We start from the raw sequence: 21,304 nt of genomic DNA, 5'->3' as shown, positions 1-21,304 counted from the left end.
AGAAGAATAGGAATTCAGAGAGGTAATGGGGGCCAGATCCTGAGGGGACCTGGAAGCCATTTAAAAAACTTTGTTTTTAACTCTGAGTAAGATGAGAGAAGAGGATTTTAAGCAGAGAAATGACATGGTCTGAACTATTTTTGAAGGATAATTCTGGTTGTTTTGTTAAGACTAGAATGTATGGCAGAAAAAGTGAAGTAGGGAACCTTCCAAGGAGGCTATTGAATAATTCAAGTGAAAAATGATGGTGTCTCAGAACCAGCTAAATGGTCTGACTATGCCTTTTTTTTTAAGGTGAGACACAGGATTTCTAGATGCATTGGTTATGTAACATGAGAGAAAGAAGAGTAAAGGATAACACAAGACTTCTGATACAAATATACATATATAACATAAGAATCTACAAATAAGCCTGAAGTTCAGAAAAGTGGACTGGAATAGGAATATACATTTAAGAATCCTGGCCTATGTTATTTAATGCCATTAGGTTGAACAAGATCATGAAGGAAATGAGTGTTGGGAATGGTGGAAGACCAAGGACTGAGCCATGTGGTAGACCAACATTTTGAGGTTGGGGAAATGAGGAATTAAAAACAAAGAAGACTGAGAAAGAGAGACTAGTGAGGAAATAGAAACATCAAAAGTGAAAATTTTTAAATAAATATTTATGTCAAGGAGGAAAGACTAATCAACTATATTAAATCCTGCTGATATTTCAAGTAAGATAAAGCAGAATTGATCATTAGATTTAGTAATGTGCAAGTCATCATAGACTCTTTAATAGTCATTAAAAAACAATAAACTTTTGATGTAATGATGGGTGAAAGCCTAATTTTGCAGCACTTAATGGATTAAGGAGAGAATAGGAGAAGTCAGAGAAAGCAAATACACAGAATTTTTTGAGGAGTTTTATTAGAAATGAGAGCAAAAAAGGAGGGTAGTTTTCAGAACGAATGAGGTTAAAAGCAGGTAATTTTATAGTGTTATCTCTTTAATCTTTATTCCATTTTTTCCAAAAAGCACATATTTCTAAATTATATTTTATTGATTATACTATACAGTTGTTCCAATTTTCCCCACTTTGCCCCCCTCTACTTAACACTCCCTGCTTCCTTAGTCAATCCCCACACCATTGTTGATGTCCATGGGTCATACGTATAAGTTCTTTGGCTATTCCATTTCCTATTCTGTACCTTACACCCTCCTGGCTGTTCTTTAACTATCTATTTGTACCTCTTAATGCCCTCATCTTTTCACACTTTTCTCTACATCTCCTGCCATCCAACAACCATCAAAAAACTTTCTCCATATCCATGATTCTTTCTCTGTTCTTCTTGTTTGCCTAGTTTGTTTTTTAGATTCATTTGTTGATAGGTGTATATTTATTACAATTTTATTGTTCATAGTTTTGATCTTCTTTTTCTTAAATAAGTCTCTTTAACATTTTATATAATAATGGCTTGGTGATGATCAATTTCTTTAGTTTTTTCTTGTCTGAGAAAGTCTTTATCTGCCCTTTGATTCCAAGTGATAGCTGCTTTCCATCACTTTGAATATTTCTTGCCAATCTCTTCTAGCCTGCAAAGTTTCTTTTGAACAATCAGCTGACAGTTTTATGGGACTTCCCCTGTAGGTAACTAACTTCTTTTCTCTTGCTTTTTTTGAGATTCTCTCTTTATCTTTAACCTGTGGCATTTTAATTATGATGTGTCTAGGAGTGGGCCTCTTTGCATCCATCTTGTTTGGCACTCTCTGTTCTTTCTGGACTTACATGTCTATTACCTTCAACAAATTAGGGAAGTATTCCTTCATTATTTTTCCAAATAGATTTCCAATTTCTTGCTTTTCTTTTTATCTGGCACCCCTATGATGCAAATGTGGAATGCCTGAAGTTGTCCCAGAGACTACTTGTACTATCCTTTTTTTAAATTCTTTTTTCTTATCATTATTCTGATTGGTTGTTTTTTTGCTACCTTATGTTTCAAATCATTGATGTGATGCTCACCTTCATCCACTCTATGTTATTTCCCTATAAATTGTTCTTTATTTCAATTAGTGAATCCTTTGTTTCTGACTGGATCTTTTTTTATGGTGTTGAGGTCCTCATTAAGTTTCTTGAGCATTCTTATAACCAGTGTTTTGAACTCTGCATCTGAAAGATTGCTTATCTCCATTTTGCTTTTTTTTTTTTGAAGTTTTGACTTGTTTTTTCATTTGGATCATATTTCTTTGTCTCCTCATTTCTGCAGCCTCCCTGTGTTTGTTTCTATGTATTAGGTAGAGCTGCTATGACTCCCTGTCTTGGTAGCATGGCCTAATGTAGTAGATGTCCTGTAAGGTCCAGTGGCATAGCCTCCCCTATCATCCTAGCTGGGTGCTTGCAGTATACCCTTCATGTGGGCTGAGTACACTCTGCTCTTGCGGTTGAGCCTTGATTGCTGCGAAAAGTCAGTGGGAGGGATTTACCCAGTCTAGTCAGCTGCAGAGGTAGACTGTGACCACTGACTACTAACCTCCACCCTCCATGGAGGATCAGCTATGCAGGGGTTGGAATGCAGTGCTCCAAAGTGGTCTGTAGCTGTCCACTAAGTGCTCAGGCTCTGGGATTTCCCAGGTGGTACAAGCCAAGGTCAGCCCCTGCCTGTGTTCTGCCTGGGACCACCCTCCATGAGTTGTAAAGCAATCTAGATGGCTGCTACTTGTGCTGGGCTTGGAGATTCCCAGGTGAAGCCAAGCTGTGAATCTAGGAAGACTGCTGCTAGTGCTGGGCCTGGGGCCATTCAGCAAGCAGTATAGGGGCTACAGGCTCACTGAGGTCAGCTGTTGCATGTTCGAGGGAATTTAGGAAGTTGTAAAGCATAGGCCAAGATCAACCATTCATATGGAAAAGTCTATGTTAGCAGCTTGGGTGGGCCCATAAATTGGATGAGACAGAGTCTCAGGAGATCTCCTGGGTGGTGCACACAGTGTTAGCCAGGTCAGTGGTGTCTCAGATATGGTACCTGTCTGCTGGCTCTGTGATTCTGTGTGGGGTATAATGGCCTCTACCACTTTTCTGTCTGGGAAAAAACTGTTCCCCAGCTCCCATTTTGATGCCAGACACTTCAGTCCCTCGCTGTGTCAATGGTTCCTTTCAAGTGACTACCCCGGTGCTGGAGCTCAGATGAAGTTAACCTGAATAAGTCCGTATGTGGGTTATTTAAGGGGAACTGTTTGGGATTCCAGAATTTCCTCCCACCAATTCAATCCCTGCTGGTTTTTTCAGCCAGAAGTTATGGGGGCTTACATTCCTGGCACTGGAACCCTAGGCTGTGGGGCCTAGTATAAGGCTGGGATTCCTCCCTCCTAAGATATCCCTCCCACATTTTCATCTACCACACATGGGTGTGGGACCACCCTGTTCTGCATCTCTGCTCCTCCTACCAAACTGGATAGATATGGTTACTTTAATTCTGTAGTTATCATACTTCCATTTAACTATATTTCTAATGGTTCTGAGTGATGGTTGTTTTATAATTTAGTTGTAATTTTGATATGGTTGTGCAAAAAGGTAAGCTGTGTTTGCTTATGCTGCCATCTTAAAAGCAGGTAGTTTTAAGACAGAAAAATATAAGACCAAGTTTGGATACTGATAGGATACATGAGTACATGGTAGGAGTAAAAAAAATTGATTATGTAGGAAGGGGTGGAATCACTATTTTTAGTGCTTGTGTAGGGAGAGAAAGGATGAGATATTCATCTAAGCAGAGGAATTGGCTTTCTACCATAGTATGACAGGTGGGAAAGCAGAGTACATGGTTACATTTATTGGCCAGTAGATATCTGTGGTGGTGGGAGACTGTGGAGATCTGCAGTTACTGGAAATGACAAGGTCTAGTTCATGAGCCTAGAAGTTAAGGGCTAAGGAAGGGTGAAACACAGGATCATTGGAGAAGAGTTCAAGAAACTGAATTTGCTGACTATGAAATAAAGTGCTCTCACTTTTGTATGCATTACCGATGCTCTCTTTGCTTCACTCTTTTTGTATTCTTCCATAGGTGAAATATTTGTGGCCTATAATTAAGGGAGGGAAAAAGAAATGATCATTAAACAAAACTGGTCATCACTCTTGCTACTCCTGTTCTACAATATAGCTAAATCCAGAACACTCCAAAAAGGACCAAACACCCCATTTCTAACACCATTCACAGAAACATGTCTAAGATAGGGAAATATTGTAGGTTTATGGTGCCTTGCTTAAATGAGGCTTCACTGATATCAAATTTTTGGCTTTTCCTGTATTTGGCACTTTCAGAGATTTTTACACCCTGATACAATGTATGTAGTAAAATTCAGAACGGCTGAACTGTTCACCTCACTTTTTATACAGTGAAAGGGAAGGGGGGAAAGGAAAATTGGCATGACTCCTTGAGAAGAGTCATTTCCAGGGAAATCAGTTTTAAGAAAAAGTATATATGAAAGCTGAGAATAAGGAGGTTACTTTCCTTAAAACATTTCATGTACACATTTCTCATGAAAAGCCTACGTATGCCTCAGTTTGCAGACCACTGGTATTGATAGATGAAATTTTAAAACAACCTGTTCTATCAACATTCTGGGGGAAAAAAACCCACCACAATTCAACATATTCAAGATGAATATTTAAGTCAATTAAATCAGAGAGTGATTAAAACAAAAGAAAACAATTTGGAACTCTTTAGAAAGTAGAAGAGACTCTTTTCTAGGTGTTCTTTCTTGAACATTTATTATACCATGTGGCACTGGACTGGCCAGAACAGTAGATCCAGGGATGGCAATAAACCCATCCTCCAGAGAAAACCTACCTCAACTGTAGTAATTAACAACACAAGTGAGGTCTTGCAGGAAGGCCCATATGCAGGGTTTCAAGTCCCTTCAATTACAGTCAAGCATATACCAGCAAAGGCGTCAGTACAAACTGAAGCACCTGGATATCCCATCAGGCTGACGGAGCCTACAATAGAGACTGAAGCAAGACTTCTTGGAATCTGAGTCATGCAGATAATCGCCATCAGGGAGGCTTATCCATGGGCAACTGGGCCTCCAGTCAGCAAAACCAATAACCTATAACTTGACTGAGAACTTACTTTGGCAGTTATTAACAAGATGTATTGATCTTTATAAGGAAATGATGACAACTCTCACTGATAAAAAGAGAATATGTAGTGGAAACTATTTGCTTCGGTTAAAATAAAAATTTCTGGACATCACAGGACATTTCTGTTCTAAGTCAGACCAATACCTCCTCTGGTGGTGCTCTAGTAATGGAACTAATTAGCGCACCTTCTGCTTGAAGGTAAGTGATGGGGAAAGCTAGTGGCAACAGCCACCATGAATTCAGCAATACTTTGACATTTTATTACTTTTAAGGGCATCTCCATAAATCTGAGAATTATTAATACCTATGTTTGCAAGACATTTTATTTATTCTAAATAATGTTAGTGGTTAATGTGCATATAAACTTCTTACTGAGTTTCAAAACCTCCAATGGTCTTATGGACTGCAGACTGAAAGCCACTATTCTAATTCAATTCCTTCCCAGTTCTTGCATTATCTCCCTTCAAGTAAGTCCATTCTCCAATGGTCAGTCTTGAAGTCTGTCATCTATAGTCATGATTCTAAAACTGGGGTTCCTGGGAGAATTAAAAGGAAACCATCTCCACGTGTTCTGAAATGCAGTAGCAAGTGCACAGTCTCCTTATAAACTCAGTCTGAGGTGTTTATTTGAAAGAGACAGTATGAAATTTACAAACACATAGTTTATAAAATGTTTCAGGACCTGTGTATTAAAAGGTGTTTTGTCAGAAGTGTCAAAGAAAATTATAAAGATTACTGTAAAAATAACAGCACTTAAAAAAATCAGAACATACATTTATTTGTATGGCATGATGTATAAAAGTGGGTATTTCTTCAGTTAAAGCTATAGTCTTGTAAAAATGTTCTTCTTCATAGAAAAGAGAAAAGTTTTATAGTGTACTGGAGGGGAAAATGATTACCAGTGTTTTCTTGTCTTAAATCAAAGCACCACCAGAGAGCTATAAAAGTTTCTTTTGTGCTTATCCAAGTATTGGTAAGAATGTTCATGATTGGAAAAATTCATTTCCAAATACTTTTACATATTTGTTTTGCCATATGTTTAAAAGTAGTCTCCTAACTATCTCCTTGGATACTCCAGTGTACTTATAACAGTGCTTATTTCCAAAAGAAAAAATCTTGGAGAAGTATAAGAAAAATAACAGTAAAAAAAACCACACACGTGTGTTTTTCAGATGTAGCCAATGTCAACTGAAGGGCTTGGTTTATTCTCCCCTTCTTAAAGTCTTCAGAATAATTTAAATCATAAAAATTACAAAGAACATCTAATCATGTGTGTTAGTGTTAAGACATATGACAGTCCATAAAGTATCTAAGCTTAATGAACAAATTGTGCTTACCCAGGAAAACCTGCCATGAAGTGCTGAGCAGAGATTCTCATTTCCCTCCAGCTGCTGATCTTGAAATATCTCTTCCTCCTCTCCTGCTCTGTACCCACTCCTGCCTTCCACTAGCTAGTCCTTCATACCTATCCTCCCAGCACTTCTTCAGCACAGAATCTATGGCAAGAGATGGGTGAGGGCAAAGCCCAAAGAGGAGCCACTCCAGTAGCTCCTCTTCGACTCTTCTCCTTTCTCCCTCTGGGCTTGTGTTATCTGCAGGGTCGCCAGGACTAGTCTAAGATACTCATCCACAGTCTCCATTCGATCCTACTGCATAATTTCCACTTTAACTCCACGGGTAAAATGCTTAATATGGTTTTCCTTTTTGGAAAAGGAAATGGTTGAGGAAAAATTCTGAATTTTCCTTTGATATGTAAATGATCTTTCTGCTGCAAGACAGGGAGAAAGAGAAACCATGAAACAGAGAGGATGTCTGTCTCAGATTGGTGCCTGGTGGTGAATCTAGATGACCAGCCACTTGCCCTACAGTCTATTCTCCCATTGGTTGCCAGAGACAGAGCTGGAAGAATACTCACCAGAAGGGGATTGGGGAGGGTAGAGTTCTTCATTTCTGAAGCAGCTTATTGCTGGCAATCTCCAGGAGTCAGTTTCAGAACCTGAGCTGATTGATCTGATCTACTGTGGCCGGAAGCTAAAGGACAACCAGACTCTTGACTTCTATGGCATTCAACCTGGGTCCACAGCCCATGTTCTATGCAAATGCTCGATCATAAACTGTGATAGGGTGCAGCCAAGAGGGCAGCCCCAAAGAGAGATTTGTAATGGGGTCCAGAACTCAAGGTGTCCAGGAAATATTAGAAATATATATATATATATATAGGATGTCCTCACCCCCACCAGTCTGAGCTGGGGGATGGGACACATGGAGCAGGGCCATTGAGAGTTGCTTTGCATAGCAACAGCTTTGTAGCTAACCTCTGGCATGGCCATTTAACATATCTATAGCCTTTAACTGGTTTCATGGATATATTAAATAGCTGTGTTGAGCCAAGGGGATGGAAGTGACTTCCACCCAAGATGTAACTGGGAGGCAGCGCCCCCTGACTACAGCACCTGTGTGAGAGCTTGGAAATGATTGGCTCCATGACATGGGGCCACACATGCCCAGACTCACTATGGCTGCCCAGTAAACCTGGAAGAATACGGGAATGCTGGCAGGTGTAACTAATTGTAGGAGAAGTTGGAAATGGGGCTGCAGAGGAAGATTGGCACTTGAGGATTTAAACCCAGGCATGGCAGCCATGTGAGAGAGAACCACGTGGCTTTGGCAGAGTGGGGACCCCATGGCTTTGGAGTGTTCCCTTTTGCCATGTGGCTTAGAAAGAAGGAGAGACCTTGCCTGGAAGAAGAGGGGTGAAACAACTCTTACTGGTGGGCCATGAGAAGGTGCCACGTGGCTTTGAATTAACTGGAGATCATGGCAGCAACACAGCTGATGGTGCCGGGAACCTGAGTCATGGACTCTACTTCTTTTCCAGAGATACACAGTACCCCAGACTAGGGCAGAGGGAGAAGGAATGACTGTGATTCTGTGGGTATTATAAAGGACTTTAGTGTTTTAATGAAGACATTAAATCACTACTATAAGTCTGTTTAGCTTTTAAAACTGTGTGAGTCTGTGGGTATTCTAAAGGACTTTAGTGTTTTAATGAAGACAGTCACTATTCTAAGTCTGTACAGCTTTTAAATAAATAATTCCTTTCCTTTTCACAAATCTCTGTCATGGGGAGATGTCTTTCCTCTGGCAGCAGGTATAGTGAACCTAGTGGGGGGTAATATAGTATATCATACATCCCCCCTTGGGTCTGTTCTGTAAGGAAACCAGTACCTGTGGACAAAGTGGCTGCCCTGCAGGAGTTCTGGGGGCTGCACACTCCTTGCACAGTAGCTCCTCGTACAGAAAGGTGGTCTTTAAGATGGTCATCAATAAGGAGTCTCTGGATCCGATCATTGCAGCCACCCAGGCCCCAGCAGTGTCCCCATTACTCTTCATGTTCTCCTGGACGAGGACCTTTTCTCTGTCTTCACTGATCCCAACATGCTTGGTACCCAACCCTAGTCAATGATATTGTTCTGATTTCGCATTCACTAGGTGGCAGACAGCAGGCAGCTGCGGGGATGGCAGGGAGGCTAACTCCTCTTCCTGGAGCACTCCTTCCAGCTCATACTGGGACATGCCAGGTGGCTTCCTGTTCAAAGGGCTCTCTGATGAGGAGGATGACTTTCACCCATGTGCCAGGCCCAAGCCTTCTCACAGCACACTCAGCTGCCACCCAGCCTCCCTGGGGTACAGTGGAGCTGCTGGACCCAGGCCCATCACCCAGAGTGAGCTGGCCACTACTCTGGCCATCTCTCCCAAGAGCAGCTCTCACATGCTTACACCTGGCACCCAAGACTATTATTTCTCAGGAACCTCACCAATGTCCTTGGGTGTCTAGTCAGGAATGCTTCGGCCTCGGCCGCTGAGAGATGAGGGCACTCAGAACACTGAGCTGAGCCTTCAGGCCCTGCAGGCCACTGGCACTGGGGTGGTTTTGCGGGGGGCATCCAAGTGACTAAGTTCATCATTGTGGGAGAAGCCCCGGAACTCCCTGTTCCTCCTGAACTCCCCAACTGTCAAAGTACTTCTGAAGGTGCCCCATTTCTCCTCTCCCCAATACACCTGATGGCTTTAAAAAAAAAGTAAACCATCTTACTTCAATCCTTATAATGTCAGTAAATGCAAATAAGTAAGAGGCAGGAAAGAGTTCTATTTATATAAAAAAGTTGAGGGGAACATGATTTAAATTTTAAAACATTGTAGATGGGTTAGAATAATTACTTCATATAAAATAAGGAATGAGTAAATTTACTTGGAGATTATTTCTTCTCTCCCTCCCTCTCTTCCTTCTTTCTTTGTGTTAACAAGTATTTATAGTGATCTACTATAAACCAGGCACTGTGCTCTATTTTAAGTTTATAAAATGAAAGAGGAAAAATTTCATGCTGTATTGGTCAAAATAAATTTTTCAATAACCTAACACAATAATGATTCATTTCTTACTTATGTCAAAGCCTGACTAGGTGTTTTGGAGGTGCTGATTCAGAGCTCCTGGTCTCTTTGGAGTCCACCCCTGGGTGCTTTGCATTTACCATGCTCACAGAGAGAGCAAGGAAGGAGAGGATAGCACAGGATGTCCTGTGCCCAGCCTGGAAGTTGTGTGCATTATTTCTACTATAGCATTAACCAGAATACAATTGTGTAGCTCTACTGCAACCACAAGAGAGGGTGGGAAGAGTAAATTCCCCAAATGAACTGGAAGAGAAAGTGAGAATGCCCAAGACTAGCTTATGTCTGCCAGGTACGCCTTCAGTAATATATATCATAAGACATAGCAAAGAATAGCTTCTGGCACCTACTATGGCTTTCTGTAACTATCTATTAGATGAAAAAGAGAATTCAGGGAGTGACTAGAGGATGGGGTGTGATGAGGTGAAATGGAGAAAAATAGTGTGATAGTGCAAAAATAAGTTGGATAGGTTTTTAATATTTTTTGATGGTAGACTTGAAAATTGGAGTCAGACAACTCTTTAACTCCTCTTTGGGTTCTCAGAGGTAGCTCCAGGGTTCTGTATTGCGCCATGGCCCATTATGAATGCTTTCTATGTATTTAGCATAGCCTGTGGTCTTCACAACAATCTCATGTGATAAATATTATTATGCTCATAACAATAAGGAAACAGACACAGACAAGTTAAGTAACTCGCTGGTCACACTTCCAGTTATTGTGAAAATGAAAACACTCACCCACATTTCCATATGCCACCTGAGGGTAGACAACTAACTTGGTTGATGACAGCTATACATCATTCCATTCTCATCTGGCCTTCACTACAGTAGTTGAGAACTCAGTTGATCTGTATATTAAGATACATACTTCTAAGATCTTCCCTGTGGTATTATGAAATTTCATTATATTGTGAGAAAGAGTGTATTTCTTTTGACTTTAAATAGTTTTTCCATTACAGTTGACATAAAATATTATATTTGTTTCAGTTGCACAACATAGTAATGAGAGGTGATCGCTGTGGTAAGTCTAGTGCCCACCTGGCCGCACACATAGTTATTACAACATTACTGACTATATTTCCTGTGCTGTACCTTAGATACTTGTGACTGTTTTTAAGATGGCAATTTGCACATCTTAATCCTTCCCCCCTTTTTTTTAATCAATCCCTCATTCCCCCTTCCATCTGGAAACCATCAGTTTGTTCTCTGTATCTATGATTTGATTTCTGTTTTGTTTGTTCCTTTTTTGCTTTTTACATTCCACATATAAGTGAAATCATATGGCATTTATCTTTCTCCATCTGATTTATTTCACTTAGACTAATACCCTCTAGGTTCACATGTTGTCATAAACAGCAAGATTTTATTTTAATTATCCATTTTTAATTAAATTCTCTCTCTCTGTATTTTCTCTTAGCAAAACTTCCATTATATGTATGTAGGGTTTTCTACCTCTAGCCTGTATTACCTACTTTTTTTTTCATATCCTCAAGTCTCTAGTTTATTTACATTTTGGTAATTTCTTTAGTTCTGTTAACTTTCAGTTTACTAATGATCTTTCCCAGCCATTTCTAACCTGCTATTTAGCCAAAACATTGAGTTTGTAATGTCAGTATTATATTTTTCCTTTTTTGATATTCATTTTGGTACTTTTTACACATTTTTTCATCAATTTTGATAATCACTTGTCCTTTAATTATAATTTCAATAAATTATTTTGTATCTTTAAACATAGTTATTGCATTGTCTCCTTTGCTGTCAATTTTAATATCTAGAGTTTTTAAGTTGTGAATACAATTGTTCGTTATTTTGTTATCTCTCGTGATATCTTGTGTTCGTGTGCATTTAGTAACTTTTTATTTTCAATCGATTTTCCTTGCAACCTTATCTGTGAGAATCCTTTGATGCCTAAATTTAATGTGCTTTTTTCCCAGAGAGCACTACCATCTAGGATTGCTTTAAAATAAATTTTGGTCTTTTTTTTAAAGGTGGGGGGAGTGTTGGGGGTACTAAGATAGTGTGAATTTTAGTCAACAAACCGACATGAGTTCAGGCTTGAGATTAGGGATTATTAGAACTCTCCTTTTTTTGTCAATTGTCCTAGAATGTAGCAGGCATTTCTCTCTAAAATGATGGTTAATTGTGCCCCTTAGTTCACATAATAAGAACATTGTGCTTTAAGTGCCCAGACTCCATGCCAAGGTCTCAGGTCTAAACCTCCACCCTGGTAAGGGCCCAGCTTTTCCTCTTTTCCACACAGGTGGTCTGTTAAAACCTAGTGCTCACTTTCCACTTTCCCATTGGTTTTGGCCTCTGAAGTTTCCTTAATTCCTCTGCCAGCATTAATCAGTAATCCTTCTGAAAAACATTTTATGCACTGTTGTTAGGTATGTCCTACTTGGAAGAATTTCTCTAACACCAAACAGCCCTCTTTCCAGAAACAGAAGTCAAGATCGGGTGTCTAATCAGGGACTGACTGCAGAGTCATTGTAGACCTGCTGATGTGAGCTGATGGACTTTATAATATATTTTAGACAATTATACGTGGACAGTCCATGAAAAGACCCTTGCAAAGAAACTCTAAGTGAGAAATACTAAAATGCAAGCACTGATAAAGAAAAACCACAAGGCCGACTTTTCCCCTGCCCTTCTCTGACAACCAAGTTAAGCAAACGATAATCTAATCAGACGTGAGAGGAGGAGGTGGTCTGATACAGTTAGTCAGACAATCAGGAAGGCCATCTGAGGCATGAATTTAAACCAGGGTGTTCAACAATAAGTTCCATGCTAAGATAGAATTATTCTTTAAGATGTTAGATAATCATAGCAATACACATATAATTTTATAGAGAAGAAATTTGTATACTTAATGTTTTTGGAGACCACTACTGCAATCAACTGCCTTACCTTTATGCAGACAATAAAGAGTTACTGAAGGTTTGAGGCAAAGAGTAATATGATTATATTGTTATTTAGAAAGATTAATCTAATTGTAAAAGAGCAAGACTGGAGGCAGGAGATTGATCTCTAGCGATCTAACTGAATGTTCGGGAGAGCTTCCTCTTTCTGTATCCTCACATATCATCTAATGGCAATTTCCATCCAACCTGAAAAGTCAGATTGACTGTTAAATTGGAATTATCATTAGTTATAAGATGTCAATGAGGTGGCTTCCTCAACTATGCTTTTTAAGTCACAATTCAAAATTATTTCTACTAAATTCATAATCTTAAACAAAAAAACAATGGATCATGTATTTTAAAGTTCAGAGATAATCTAAAACATTATTATCAGCAGGCCTGACACACAGCACATTCTAACTAGTTGAACATTAACTTTGCTTTAAGATCATCACTGCTGTAGCCATTGTACTGTGGTCCAGACTAAGAGAATGAGATTTGAAGTAGAAAATTCAGTAATTTATTTTTTGTTTCTGTATGTATATTTTATATTCATTCACAAAATTCCTGCCTATTCCTACTCCTACTCTTTTCTTTTGAGGAGATTGAAGTCAGTAGATTAAGGACAAGTGTCCCATGTTTGTCCTCACAGCAGTGCAGCGTTGGACCTTCTTCCGTGTCATGATGCTCCTTCCTCGGGGTAGCCCGCTGGAGATGGGAGGTTGCCCTGCTTTTGATCCCCACCACTGTGTTCAGAGACTGACTGTGTTGCTAAGGATCTCCGTCATTTCTCCAGAAGAATAGATCTATTCGACAAAAAACTTAGAGTTGGAGAGGGAAGATAAAATGATAATACTAAAAGGAAATGTGTCTAGAATTGATTTTTTTAAAGCATACAAGATAAAGGAGACAGTAAAAGAGGTGTTGGCTGGACTGTACGTGTTTAATGTGATAACAGTGAGGGCGGTCACATTCTTGGTTAGTCATTAAGTATTTTGGAAGGCTAACGATGAGCAAAAGCAGACACAGCCAACTAAGGAAATCAAGAGGGTAATTTACTATATGCAAGTGTACACACACACACAAATGTCAGTGATTCTCAGTCAATTAAAATATACCCAAATATGCAGATCCAGAGCATCAAGATTGTGTTAGTTCTGCAAAAGAGTGACTCTGTAAAGTAAAACACTGGACTGCCCAGAAAATTAATGATAAAAGTAAAAAGAAATTTCCGAGGACTCTAATAGCGGCCCTTTACTTTGGAAATCAAACTGATTGTTGTATCTTAACATATAAGCTAAGTATATTAATGCAAGTATATGATTTTCCTCCCATATCACCCACTAAGATTTAGGCCCTTAGTATGTTCTGTGGGTGGTTTTTCTTTGTGAGGAAACAGACATGAAGGCCTTAAACATTATTTTTTTGTAACATGTGGCAGAAATCATACCTCACTTGTTTTTATCTCCAGAGATTGGCACAGTGCCTGACATACAGAAGTAAGTGTTTGATAATTTTCCTTTAATAAATTATACCTTTCTCCATTATATTATTTCTCTCAGCCAAAATAATTATTCAAAAGACATACTAACTAGTTCTTTATAAAAACTAAGTATCTTTGTAAAGGAAAGAACTTTGAGGTCTCCCTGCAGAGCTGGGGTGAAGAACTCCTGGCTGAGTCCTGGCAGTTCACATGTGTAAAAGGGGGAGGTCTCGTGGGCTTTACACTCAAAACAATAATGAGCTCCTGAAAAAAATTAACTCCATAACAATTTTTAAAAAGAGGAAAATATTAGATGTCAACATTCATACACGACAGATGATACGAAAAGGATTTTACTATCTTTTCTCTTGGCACTTGTTCTGATTTTTTCCTGTTAGGAGATACGAGATTTGGAGTCAACTCCGTACGCCCGAGTTCTAGACCAGCCAGTTCCTAGCCAGGGACCTTAGATGAATTACTTATGCTTTCTGTGCTTTGATTGTCTCGTGTGTAATTTACAGATTATATGTGAAAATTAGCACGAAAAGTCTTGGTTCCATGAAGGTAAGGCATTATACCTCAGTGCTTTTGAATTCTAGTTATTATGATTAAAAAATCAAAGTGCTATTTTGTGTTTAATAATTTGATTAACATAATTTATACAAAGTGATTATGTGTCATAATTGTTTTTATTGAGAAATAAATACCATTAATTACAAAGTAAAATAGAGATTGTAATAGTACTAATTTTCTGGAGTCATTGGGAGGATCAAATTAGAAAATATACTTGAAATATTTAGAGTATTACCTGACATGCAGTAAACAATTAATAAATGTTAGCTACTACTGTTATTCCTGAAACAATGGTTTAGATAAACTCACCAATGAGCATGTTATCCATTAGAGTCAAATGCCAAAGAAAACTTCTGAGCAAATTAGCACTTTATACAAATTATTTTTTTTCAAGGACACTGAGAATATAATTTCAGAGCACTGTCTCAAATGAACTTTTCTGGGGAGAACTGACTGCCCCAGCATGCTCTAGACACATTTGCAAAACAGCACCTATGGTCTTTGCTTTCCTTAACTCTTCTGTGTTCCTCATCTCCTCTGTAAACTATAAACACCTGGGAGGCAGGGGCAGGCTCTGCTTTATCTCTGAATCCCCAGAGCCTTTCACAATACCTGGCACGTTGTACATGCTCACTAGATGTTTATTAAATCTATGGTTGACAATCACATTTCTGTCTCGCTTTCTAATGGTCTCCTCAGTATGGGACCCACAGAACCTGTGCTATACCAACTGGATGTCTCTGCCTCGTGGCAAATCTCCTAGTGCCTCCTCCTTCTACATTTTGGACTTGATGGCCCACAACAGACACCTATGGCACGTGTTTTCAAAACATCACTGTATCTTCACCACCTCCAGACTTTGCTTTGTTCTCTCCACTGCAGTGCATATTTCCTCTTGTCTCCACATCCTCCCTTCAGTCTGTCCAGTCCTCCCTCCCCACTCCAGAGTCCAGTGCAAACTGACAGAGCACTCGTTCTACAATACAAATCTAATCACAACCCTTCTTTGTATAAAATCCTCCAGTGTCATTCAAAAAAAGTTTATTTAATTCTTCAGTATGGCATTTTCTCTTTTGTCCACCTCCAGCCTCTTCTTTCCCCATGTTCCAGCTCACCCAGACATCCTGAGTGAGGTGCAGTCTCTGACCAGGTACCCTACTCTCAGGCATCGGGGACTTTTCAATATGCTGCTCTCACTCTGTGTGGCATTCTTCTCTTCTCTTTCCCTAGTCAGCTCTAAGGTTCTGTACCATCTCCTTTCAGAAGCATTTTCTGGTCTCTTCATTTAGATTCCATTTTCCATCCTGTGCTCTTCTTAACACATTCCCAGTTTTATCACTGTCTTATTTATTTTCTGACACCCAGTGTGAGATCATGAGTTCTTGAGGGCAGAGGGGAAAGAGCACTAAATGGGGAATCAGGAGAAGTAGCCCCCATTCTCCGTCCTGCTGCCAACTGTAAGTCCCACCAGAGGCAAATCAGGAGTAATGCTGGACCTCAGCTTTTATTTCCACTATTACAGTGCTCACCTAGATTATCTTTTATGGACTCTCGATGATTCTATAGGAACAGCTTTAAAATATATTTGCAATATCTTGTATTCTATGACATTGCTGCAGAAACTGATTTCTATATGACAAAGTTGTCCTAGCAATCCTTACTCATTGCTAGTTACAACTGACAAGGAGACCAATACCCAGTAACTCAGAGAAAAGCAACTGAATCAGAAATATTCTCCTACCTTCTGCCATATAATTTTCATTAACTAAAATAAATACTATAAAGGCCCCAAACAAGCAACACAAAACAACCAAGAGTCTTGTACAATAACATATGAGTATAGGGTACAAGGAGACAAACAGAAGAGACAAATAGATACAGGTAGGAAATTTATGAGGATGTGCCTGTGTTATAGTTTGGGAATTAAAAACACTTTTTAAAATATATATTTTATTAATTATGCCATTACAGTTGTTCTATTTCCCCCCTTCATTCCCCTCCACCCTACACACCCCTCCCCCACCATTCCCCCCCTTTAGTTTATGACCACTTGTCGCAAGTTCTTTTTTTTATTTTTAAATTATTTATGCATGCCTTTTTTCTTTTTACTATTTTTTAAACAATTTATTTTTTTTTAAGATTTTATTTATTTATCTTTAGAGGGGAAGGGAAGGAGAGAGGGAGAGAAACATCAATGTATGGTTGCCTTTCATACGTCTCCTGCTGGGAACTGGCCTGCAGGGAACCGGCCTGCAACCCCAGTATGTGCCCTGACTGGGAATCGAACCTCGATTGTCTGGTTCGAAGGCCCGCACTCAATCCACTGAGCTACACCAGCCAGGGCCTCAAGTTCTTTAGATTCTACATTTCCCATACTATTCTTGCCCTCCCCCTATCTATTTTCTACCTACCATCTATGCTACTTATTTTCTGTACCTTCTCCCCCTTCTCCTTCTCCCACTCCCCTGTTGCTAACCCTCCATGTCATCTTCATTTCTATGGTTCTGCTCCTGATCTAGCTGTCCTCTTAGTTTGCTCTTGTTTTAGGTGTGGTTGTTAATAACTGTGAGTTTGCTGTCCTTTCACTGTTCATGTTTTTTTAACTTCTTTTTCTTAGGTAAGTCCCTTTAACATTTCATATAATAAGGGCTTGGTGATGATAAACTCCTTGATTTTGATCTTATCTAAGTAGCACTTTCTCTGCCCTTCCATTCTAAATTAAAGTTTTGCTGGATAGATCAATCTTGGATGTAGGTCTTTGGATTTCATGACTTGGAATACTCCTTTCCAGCCCCTTCTCTTTTGAGAAATCCTCTGACAGTCTGATGGGAACTCCTTTGTAGGTGACTGTCCCCTTATTTCTTGCTGCTTCTAGGATTCTCTCCTTCATTTTAATCTTGGATAATTTAATTATGATGTTCCTTGGTGTGTTCCTTCTTGGGTCCAACTTCTTTGGGACTCTCTGAGCTTCCTGGATTTCCTGGAAGTCTATTTCCTTTGCCAGATTGGGGAAGTTCCCCTTTATTATTTGTTCCAATAAGTTTTCCACTCATGTCTGTTCCTCTTCCCCTTCTGGTATACCTATAATTCAGATGTTGGAACATTTAAAGATGTCCTGAAGGTTCCTAAGCCTTTCCTCATTTTTTTGAATTCTTGTTTCTTCATCCTTTTCTGTTCGGTCATTTTCTGCCTCCTTCTGGTCCACTCCTTTGATCTGAGTCCCAGTTTCCTTTCCATTACTATTGGTTTCCTGTGTATTTCCCTTCATTTCAATTAGTTTAGCTTCCATATGTTCCTCTAATTTGTGACTAAAATCAACCAGTTCTGTGAGCATACTGATCACCAATGTTTTGAAATGTGCATCTGAAAGTTTAGCTATTTCTTCATCACTCAGATTTATCGGCTCTGAGTTGTTCTTGAGCCATGTTTTGATCTGTTTGTGCCTGTTAGGTATGAGGAGCAGAGCCTTAGTTGTTCACCAGGGCGGGGGCACCCAGGTGGCTGTTTTGTGATGCTGTATGTGGGGGCGGAGTCAGAGAGGGACAATGGCAGTTCCCTTTGCCACTTCCTACCGCTGGGGCTTGTGTGGTCCATCTCACTGCTAGCTCCTTCACCAGTTTATCTGCGCGCGAATGTGTAACCATGATCAGTCCTCAGTGGGTCCACCACCTTGTGCCCTCAGTGGGTCCGCCCACTTCTCCACACCTGGGATCCACCCACCGCTGCTGGTGCACCTGGGTTGTGCGCCCGGGTTGGTCTAGTGGATCTTTCCTGCCGGACTGTGCTCTGCTGCTGGCTCTGCCCCTCTTACCGGTTTGGCTGAAGGGTTCATTGTTGTCAGACTTCCGTGTAGTTCAATTTTCTGTAGTTTGGCTATGTTTTTGTTGCTAAAACTTTGTTGTTTTTAAACTTGGTTGTGTGAGAAGGTGCAGTGCTTCCACCTATGCCTCCATCTTGGCGGAAGTCTCTAAAAACACTTTTGAAGACATACCACCTGGGTTCAAATCGTAACTCCTTTAATTATTAGCTGTACAAATGAGGGAAATTCTGTACCTCATTTCTTTACTATTAAATAAGGGTAATAATTATACATAACCTATGGTAGTGCTGTAAGTATTGAATAAATTAATTCATATTTAGTGCTTATAAAATGCCTGGTGGCAGTAAATTAGGTAAGCTATGAGTATTAGTAACAGGAAATAAAGGACAATAATGTGATCAAAATATAAAATGTGGCCACTCTATTTCAAAACAAGTCAAACGTGATGTTCTTAAAAATTAATCTATTTGATCAGACATCATTACATAGTAACTGATTGAACTATTAACTAGAGTCATCATCAGTGGTGGTATTCAGCATGGTATGCTCCATTATATATATGTCATAAGCTACATTAGAGAAGAATACAGGGTTTTCTTAGGGGGAAAAAAAAACCTTAAGCATTACTGAAGAAGAGTTTGCAACAAGCTATTTGAATTTAGTTGGATAGTAATCACTTTATATATGAGCAAAATTAAATGCACTTAAATTAATAAGAAATATCTACAATCAGCTGAAGTAATATTAAATTGACCATAACAAAAAATTGTTAAAATAAAAACAAAATGAAACCAAAAATTTTATTACTGTGTACCTAGACTTACTGCAGAAGAGCTTATGTACTATCATGAAAAAAATCTTGGAATATAACACCCTGAGTTTAAGACACGTATAAACCTAAGTCAGTTTTGTATCGAAAATACATAACCACTTGGCTGAAGAATCCTGCTTGAGATATCTGACAGCAACTTCCTGGATCACAGGATGAGTAACTCTGTGTTGAGCATTGATCCCAATAGACTAGAGCTGAACATAATTTGGGCCAGGTACACACCTTGGCCCGAAGACGGACGGTGAACCATTAGCCAGTTTTCCGTGTGAATATTTTTCATCTGATTTGGACATCAGATAAAGCAGCCCAACATGTTCCAAATAAAAGCAGTCATAGGGTATCTCTGGAGGAGTGATTGTTTGGCAAATACAAATACAAGTATTGAACACATATGCTAGAAAAGCAATAGGCATTTTCTTGGAGCTAAAGATATGACTTTGAATCCAAACTGTATGTTTGTTTGGACTGTGTATTTATTTACTTATTTTAATGAATCAGTAAGGACACGAGTTATATTTTATGTATCCAATAAATGTTATCCTTCAAAACAAAGCCAAATACACTCAGAAAGTGAGTGTGGGGGCCACTCAAGACTCAAACCAAACAACATACAGTGAAAGTTAAGCTCAATTTGGAGAATATTGTCAAATTTGGTTTTATTCAGGATGAATTTTTTAAAAACTTTTTATCGTGACAAAATATGTTTAACACAAAATGGATCATGTTGGCCACTTTTAATTGTACAGTTCAGTGTCACAGTGCATCCGCACTGTCGTGCACCCTCACCACCACCTGTCTCCACAACTCTGCCATCATCCCAGTGGCTGAGTAGTTCTAAAATATATGTAGGTTTGGCTTTTTTCAGACTCATTCCCTAAAAATGTATTTTTTAAGGAAATTTTGGTTAGTAAACAGTTCTGTAAAAGAATGTGTGTCTCAGTTCACCAAATGAGTTCAATTTATTCAAATGCACACTTTGCTATTTATGTTTTTTTAAATCTCTGCTCAGGAGAACTAGAAAACAGCTCTATGAAGAATACGAGGTAAACCAGTCCTGATGAGCAGAAGCTACCTTAAGATTATGTTTTCATCTGACACAAAACAGTGTAAGAATCAAAAACAGTGATAGCACTTAATGCACATGTATAATCAATATTCCACTTTATCAAATTATTTATCAAATAATTTTTAATCTACTATCAGAGAAGTCTTATTTTATAAGGAGGCTTACCCTAGACATTTATTTTCATATGACTTCACAAGAAATTAAGACATTTTCTTGGGTGTCTAAAAGTGTTATGTGACCTAGACACTGTGCCTTACGGTACCTAATAGAATTATTCGGCCTGCAGTAGGTCAGTAAAATTCTAGGTGATGTTTGCTAGGCTTCTGGGAAACCTAGTAAAAGGTTTAGGGGCAAAAAGAACTTTTGGATGACACCTGCCCAGATATTGTGAACCAGAAGAGAAATCTGGGAGCAGCTGGAGCCTGAAAATGGAGCTAACCTAGAGGAAGCTGAGCTGGGGGATGGATGGGGTCTTAGCCCTGAACCTAGTCGCCTCTCAAGCAGAACTACACAATGACCTATACAATTTCTTTTTTCCATGAGCCTGCATAATTTAGGGGTTTTGTTTAAGAGGATGTTCACTGAAATCAAACTGCTCAATTAAAAATGTAAAAAAAAAAAGAAATGAATATTTTGCTTATACTGTTACTCTAGAACCAGGTAGATTTACATAGACACCTGGTATTATGGAAGAGGCTTTATAATTCTGTTTAGCCTTTACAATTTCGCTGGTGTCCTTGAGTGAGTTTTTTAATTTCTCTAATCCATATTGTGATTGGTCACAAATAAAAAATGTACTCTTGTCACTTTCTTACTTAAAATCCTTCAGTGACTCCTCACTGCCTTGGGGCATGACCTCCCTAGCATTTTAGTCTGGTGGGTCAGGCCCTCTCAGACAGCTGTCTCCACCCCTCCCTCCCGGCCCATCTGGTGGTTTACCTAGTAAATGTCTTCTTTGCTCTTACTTCAATGTCTCTATTCAAACTTTCATCATAACCTCTCATCTTGAAGTTTGGCTGCTTGTGTTCGATAAAGGGTCATCAACTTGGATCATGTCTAAACTCA

At 39.2% G+C, this 21,304-nt stretch overlaps 1 protein-coding gene and 1 pseudogene across 1 annotated transcript in view; both read left to right on the top strand.

Annotated features, from left to right (window-relative positions):
- HPGDS (hematopoietic prostaglandin D synthase) overlaps window positions 1–21,304 on the top strand; it is a 106,319-nt gene that overhangs the window by 21,703 nt on the left and 63,312 nt on the right. The window lies entirely within an intron of this gene.
- Window positions 6,925–9,071, top strand: LOC119045315 (ubiquitin-like protein 7; annotated as a pseudogene).

The sequence above is a fragment of the Artibeus jamaicensis genome, unplaced genomic scaffold, assembly GCF_021234435.1.
Source record: "Artibeus jamaicensis isolate MK-2021 breed Jamaican fruit bat unplaced genomic scaffold, CSHL_Jam_final contig_452, whole genome shotgun sequence".
Taxonomy (NCBI): domain Eukaryota; kingdom Metazoa; phylum Chordata; class Mammalia; order Chiroptera; family Phyllostomidae; genus Artibeus; species Artibeus jamaicensis.
The sequence above is the reverse complement of the archived record's forward strand: the minus strand, read 5'-3'. Positions and strand labels throughout refer to the sequence as shown.